Source organism: Orbicella franksi, chromosome 9 (genome assembly GCF_964199315.1).
Source record: "Orbicella franksi chromosome 9, jaOrbFran1.1, whole genome shotgun sequence".
NCBI classification, from domain to species: Eukaryota; Metazoa; Cnidaria; class Anthozoa; order Scleractinia; family Merulinidae; genus Orbicella; species Orbicella franksi.
The window spans coordinates 9568936-9575564 of record NC_138153.1 but is presented as its reverse complement, the minus strand read 5'-3'; the positions used below and the strand labels follow the sequence as shown (position 1 = coordinate 9575564).

The window sequence follows — 6629 nt, the reverse complement described above, 5'->3', positions numbered from 1 at the left end:
CAATGGTTCTTTCTCCATCTCCTTTTTTTCAGTATTATTTATTGAACTGCAAGAGCAACATTCCTATTTGAATTATCCATAAATGGTCATCCTTCAAGGAATTTATGTAGCACTATTATGGTCTTTCAAAGGCTAACAAAAAGATTATGATATTTTTCTTATGGGGATATTAATGTAACTCTGTACACCTTTAATGTTTGATTTGTTTTTAGTAGAGATAATTCCCACATTACATTTGGAAACCCACTAGTCCTAATGATTCGTTATCAGTTATACATGTATAAATAATTGTCTCTTATACTTGTTCACAGTTATTTGCATGGATGATAAATTATTGTCATTTACTGATTAATGTTATTGTGACGGAATAAAGTTTTGCTAGTTGCAGTTGCTTCCTAACTAAAGTGGGGAGAGAGGAAAGGGCCTCAAATTTCAGCTATGGTTATCTATGGTTATTTATCTTTACACATCATTTCCACAAGTAAATTATATATATATATATATATATATATATATATATATATATATATATATATATATATATATATATATAAAATTTGGGTGAAGGCTCTAAAGCAAACTAAACTCTTGCCTGACCACAAAAGGTTTGTTCGTGTTTTTTGGGGGGGAGACTATAGGGGAGGTCTCAATAATAAAGAGAGGGGAGCTAAAAAAAAAAGATATTATATATATCTATAACAGCAGAAGCTTCTTAACAGATAGTAAAAGATACATACATAACAATATGTGGAAGAAACAAACCAAACTTCATGTTCAGACCATTTGCTACAGCATCCAGGTACGTAGCAGAGTATTATAACACGGACCTTTGACTCATTTTGGCAATTTAATATCAATACATTTTGGACTGCTAGAATCTGATCTCCTTGATCTTTCAGAGAGAGAAAAACACACTCACCTTCACATTTACAGTGCCACATTTGCTTAGCAAGAGTGATATTTCTTCGTCTTTTCACCTGGCTCTAAGTTTCCTTTTCAGCTTTTCATAAAGGAAGACAAACGTTTCTTAAAACCCGCTGCCGATTCGAACTTAATTTTATGATTTCTTGGGGTATGGTCAGCGACAAAGTAATTGTTGTATTAGTTGGTTGATTCTCCGAGTTCTAAACGTTTCTTCCCACCTTATCCGCTTCTACAACAAAGGACGATGATTACGATCGTGAATGACATCGTTGCAGGCGACATACTCCTTTGGTTACGTGGAAACTTTAACGATTCCTTCGGATCTATCGGGAAAGGTCACCATTTGTTTTTTCGTAAAGCGCGCCTGTGTTAGCTGAGCGAAGGTGCCGCCATCCGGGCCGGAAGTAAAATGGAATGCGTAGAGCTTTGTAATTTTCATTTCTTCTGCGCATTCATTTTTTGTCAGCCAATGAAAAAATTCGAATTTTTGGGTGCGTCCAGAGCTACTCGTCAACGACATTTTGAGACGCGTAGCACTGGGGACGAGAATGTCCTCATCTCGTCGAGGACGCCATTTCGCCCGACTAGCCGTCGTATCGAAGACGTGAGTATTTTGCACTTGTTTTGCCCCGATAACTGTTCCAATCGACTTTATTTTCAGTTATATGATAGAAATGTTTATAGCGTTCACAGTTTTCGTGATTGTAGTGTAGAATACTACGCTGAGATACGAAAATGTGAGTAAAAATATTCCTCGTCTGTTCGTTTGTGTTTCTGCAGCCACTGTGCAGACGCTATCACGAGTGTGCAAGCTCAATACAAACTCTATGCATTGAGAATACAACAGTGTAAGTATAGTTGATAAATTGTTGTAAGAATGAATGCTATGGAGCATCTATCGAGCAAATAAAATACACATTTTCAAACTGATGTTTAGTTGTTGTTTTTATACTACCCAGAATTTGATGCAACGTTTGTTTGATTTTTATAATGCTTGTTACAATTACAGATGGAAATTGAAACATTCAACAAAAGTCAGGATTCTTCGGCGACAGAATTCCCAAACGCTTTAGTGGTAAAAAGCCATCTGAAGCAGGTCGATCAGATTGTTCGTTTAATTTTTTCATACGGAAATTATGGTTTCTCTATTAAAATATTGACAGATATTTGCTTCGCTTATAAAGAAAAAGAAATTCAGCATCGCTGTTCACTATCGTTTAAGCCTAATAGGATAAGATTTCTATCATCTCTTTTATAGTCTAATGGATGTCATTGCTTCTGTGAATAGCTTGTACGAGGTTCCAATTATTGACGTCGCCGTCCTTTGCAAAAATGCACATCTTAAGCATTTTGTTTTTGGCGACACGACGTGACCCGCAAAAGTTTCCCGCGTCCACTGCCGTTGCCGTCCTGGCCTTCCCGTCCTCGTATCTTAAGGTCCCTAATAAAACCACAGATACGGTAAATGAGCTTTTGCAGTACATCAAGTCCAAAGTTTTGTTAAGTTCACATTAGTACCTCTCTTAAACTACATAAATTACGCACGCCGTACAAGATTTTGTCACCCCAGCAGAGCGACCAGACAGAAAACTTTTTTGAAAGAAACAACATTCCTGTCTGCAGGAACGTATGATTTCAGATTTTCAACTGCTGCTCCTAAATCCAAGGTTTTCGAAAAATTCTTGCCATATCGACCACCGCTGAGATAACAAATTTGCAGGACAAAAACAGACATAATTCATCCAAACCGAACGGGAAAATGCTCAAAAACAGATCAAAATGAAGCTTACCTGACAAGCATTTCAGCCATCTTTGTCCAACTCAGCCACCAGGTTTAGACTTCCCATAATTCTCTTCGAAAGATGAAATTATTTAGCATAAATTTGAATAATCCGCCCTTCATGGTTGCCGCCATCTTGAATTTTTCCGCTGCTAAATGAGATGACTGGAATCGCGGACTCGTAAGCTCGGCGTGATTTGATCACGCAACGTGCCAACATCCACGCGAGAGCCCCCGACATGTGCGTGAATCCGCGCGGATATATGACGTCAGGATGGCGCAATTTGTTCTAAAAATAGAAAAATTGTCCCATATCATAGGTGCGCACGAATCCCGAGACTTCGTCCCCGATTATGGCTCCTGTCAGCACTCAATTTTTTAAAAATCCAGCCGTTAGCCGTAATAAAAATTGGAAAATTTTAACTGTTAGCCGTAAAAAATGTTAACCCGCGTAAAATAATTCGGAAAGTATCAAAGGGGTGGCGAATGGTCCTTCAAAACCATGGCAGAGTCTCGCAGAATTTTTGTTGAATTTCACGGATCTCGCAGTCTCGTTTTCTAGCGGTTTTATGCGTCTCGCAGTCTCGAGTTTCTGCTAAGGTTAGGAAAGTCTCGAAGTACCGATTTGTTTGTTTACTTTTTTTTGGATACATCTGAACGTCTTGACACTGAACGTCTCGAACTCGCATTTAACAGGATGTTACTAAAACTGGGAACGGGGAACGGGGAACGGGGAACGGGGAACGGGAAACGGGAAACGGGAAACGGGGAACGGGGAACGGGGAACGGGGAACGGGGAACGGGGAACGGGGAACGGGGAACGGGAAACGGGGAACGAGGAATGGGGAACGGGGAACGGGGAACGGGGAACGGGTAATGGGGAACGGGGACCGGGGACCGGGGAACGGGGAACGGGAAACGGAAAACGGGAAAGGGGATACGGGAAACGGGAAACGGGGAACGGTGAACCGGGAACGGGAGTCTGGGAACGAGTGTACACCGGAAACCAGCCTAAGACTTCAACATGGCGGACAAAGGAAAAGAAAAGGGAACAATTTGGGGAAATATGAGGAAGTGTTACGGGTGTAAACGTGAGTTTCCACCGGCTGTGCCCCCAGAAGACCAGTACGTTCTTGTTACAGCAGAGTCCGATTGGTACTGGGATAAATAAAGCATGAAATGGCGTCTGGGGAGAAAATCGAATCAATATTATCACATGCTACCCCAATCGGTCAGGCCACAGTCGTTCTTAAATAAAATTTCAAGCCTTCATAGTCTTCTCATATCTTCTCACCTTATGCGCGAGCTGTCATATCAATATTTAAAGAAAGCAACATGTAATATGATACCGAGGATAAGTGACATAACACATGACCATCTTTGAACGTAGGCCGTCCGCTGTCTTCGCATTCGGTAGCATGGCTGCCTTTCGGAGATCGGCAAGTCAGCCGGCAAATCAGGTAAGCAGCGGATAAATAACCTGTGGCCTGGCCGCTTTGTCATAGACAAAATATATGAAGAAACAAAAAGGAATATCCAAATAATGCTAATGTTGGTGAAAGATGACCGCGGAAAAGCGACTGCGTGACAGTCGGTATAATTTTTAGGAGACGAAAAACAGTCTTTATTCTCTGTCTGTATTTTTTACCCAGTCCGCAGTTTGCATTTTGTACCCGGTCAGCAGTCGTGCAACCTGCATTCTTTCATTTTGTACTGACCGATTGGGGTGGCATGTGATACCTATTCGATTTTCTCCCCAGGCGCCATTTCGTGCTTTGTTTATCCCAGTACCAATTGGACTCTGCTTTAACAAGAACGTACTAGTCATCTGGGGGCACAGTCTGTAGAAACTCACGTTTACAACCGTAACACTTCCTTACCTTTTCCCAAATTGGTTTCTTTTCTTTTCCTTTGTCCGCCATGTTGAATTCTCGGGCGGGTTACCGCTGTACACTCGTTCCCAGACTCCCGTTCCCGGTTCCCCGTTTCCTGTTTCCCGTTTCCCGTTTCCCGTTCCCCGTTTTCCGTTTCCCGTTCCCCGTTCCCCGTTCCCCGTTCCCCGTTCTCCGTTCCCCGTTCCCCGTTCCCCGTTCCCCGTTCTCCGTTCCCCGTTCCCCGTTCTCCGTTCCCCGTTCCCCGTTCCCCGTTCCCCGTTCCCCGTTCCCCGTTCTCCGGTCCCCGTTCCCTGTTCTCCATTCCTGTTCCCCGTTCCCCTTTCCCCGTTACCAGTTTTAGTAACATCCCGTTTAAAACACTGAAGTCTCGGTCTCGCAATTGAAGAAGTCAGAATGTCTCGTGCTCGTAAAGAAAAACGCTAGTGTCGCCTTCTCGCAAAATCTTGCATTTACCATTCGCCAACCCTAATTAAAGGTACACGTCATGGCCTGGCAACATTGCTATTGTCATTTCAGGATATCGCATTTCATTTGTGATTTGATATTTCAAGTCACGTGTATTAAATAAACGTGCCTCTGCTCACCTAGCCTGCAGTACAGGCGGATAAGCGGGCTCTAGCGCGATACACGAGCGCGCGCGAAGCGCGAGGCGAGAAAAATCCTGTTCTGATATTGACTTCAGAGGAATCAAAGAAGAATCGGGTGTCTCTCGACTGGTAGCCGTTAAGCCACAAGGAGACAAACCATGAAAAGTGCAGTGTAATTGTTGCATGTACAGATAATGGGCCTTTTTTTTTTTACCGACGATCGCTTTTCCGATTTTTTCATTCGAACGAAAAATAAGCCTCACCGCTTAATTTAGCAAAAATCGATATTGACATTGACAATGATATTGATATTGACAATGAATTTCCTCATAGCATTGTGAAAGTAGTCTGCGGATCCACTCGGCTATGTTATGACGAAATTCATCATCAAAAACGGGACAGACGCCTGAAAAACTGACGTCAATTTGTTAAATGTAAAGCAAAAAAAAAATTTTTGCAGAGCGCGAAAAGGCCTAGGTACGAGTTTAGTGCTACAGTGGCTACGCAGGACTTGTAATTAGCGGTTTTCTCTGTAAGGTCGCGTAAGAAATAAAAACAGGGGACAAAGGTAAACTATTCGTTCTTTTCATTCCTTTATTTACTCTCTTCCTATTCAACAAGACTGTGTGCTCCCTGTGGCCATGTATTACGAAAAGGATGTGCGAGAAGGAATGCCTTCATTCGGAAAGAAAGGTTCTGAGCCCAGATTTCAAGGAAAGTGAAGACGCTGAAAGCTTTGAAAGAAACTGTCAAGTGTGTTTACGGGTCATCTCATGAATATGGGAATGAACAATCTTTTTCTTTCACTGATACGTGGACAAAAGAAAACAAAACAGTAAACCATTTACAGAAAATAAACGTTATAATCATTATCTTGTGCTTACTTATCTGCTACCCATTAATTCTTTTGTGATCTTTTATGCGATATCTATTTTTAAAAAGTTTCTGTATTAATAATTAAATTAATTATTACTTTAACAAATTATCAATTAACGCAGAAACATCTTTAAAAAGTGGGCGGGATCCGGATTTCCAGGCAAAAAAGGGCGGGATGGCGGGATTAACTAGAAAAAATAGGCGGGAAAGCGGGATCTGAGAACCCTATTGTAGACCCTCTCTTAATAGTTCAATTACTCAAGGCTATTATACCAATAGACCCTGCGAGACATCTGTCTGAGGGTGGCAAAAGGTTTTGACGTGACGTGTGATCGCCCCAAAATTAGCAGCGTGATGCGTGATTGAGACCAAATTAGCCGCGTGACGCGGGACAGGACATCATTACGTGATGCATGATTTGCTATTTTACAAGCACGTGATGCGTGATTTACCAATTAGATTTCCGTGATAAGTGAGCGTTCTTTGAACAAGAAGGATAGCATTCATTCAAAGTAAATAGTAAATAGAGTCTTAAAAAAGATCATCAAATCGTGGCAGACGTGACAC

The 6629-nt window shown here is 41.7% G+C and overlaps 1 long non-coding RNA gene and 1 pseudogene across 2 annotated transcripts in view; one reads left to right on the top strand and one right to left on the bottom strand.

The window, feature by feature from the left end:
• LOC145498419 (uncharacterized) overlaps positions 1-497 on the top strand; it is a 5058-nt gene extending 4561 nt beyond the window's left edge. Inside the window, exon 2 of the long non-coding RNA XR_014050859.1 lies at positions 1-497. This exon is cut by the window's left edge and continues 1753 nt beyond it. This is a non-coding gene — a long non-coding RNA (uncharacterized LOC145498419).
• LOC145498415 (uncharacterized) overlaps positions 1-6629 on the bottom strand; it is a 229661-nt pseudogene that overhangs the window by 210285 nt on the left and 12747 nt on the right. The gene's annotated exons all lie outside the window — the stretch shown is intronic.